Genomic DNA, 599 nt, shown 5'->3' with positions numbered 1-599 from the left:
ATGCATGGAGACTCACAGAGACTCATAGACATGCATGGAGACTCGCATAGACTCATAGACATGCATGGAGACTCACAGAGACTCATAGACATGCATGGAGACTCACAGAGACTCATAGACATGCATGGAGACTCACAGAGACTCATAGACATGCATGGAGACTCACAGAGACTCATAGACATGCATGGAGACTCACAGAGACTCATAGACATGCATGGAGACTCGCATAGACTCATAGACATGCATGGAGACTCACAGAGACTCATAGACATGCATGGAGACTCACAGAGACTCATAGACATGCATGGAGACTCACAGAGACTCATAGACATGCATGGAGACTCGCATAGACTCATAGACATGCATGGAGACTCACAGAGACTCATAGACATGCATGGAGACTCACAGAGACTCATAGACATGCATGGAGACTCACAGAGACTCATAGACATGCATGGAGACTCACAGAGACTCATAGACATGCATGGAGACTCACAGAGACTCATAGACATGCATGGAGACTCACAGAGACTCATAGACATGCATGGAGACTCGCATAGACTCATAGACATGCATGGAGACTCACAGAGACTCATAGA

Source organism: Lampetra planeri, chromosome 40 (assembly GCF_965212315.1).
Source record: "Lampetra planeri chromosome 40, kcLamPlan1.2.h2, whole genome shotgun sequence".
Classification (NCBI taxonomy): Eukaryota; Metazoa; Chordata; class Hyperoartia; order Petromyzontiformes; family Petromyzontidae; genus Lampetra; species Lampetra planeri.
This window is presented reverse-complemented; position numbering follows the sequence as displayed.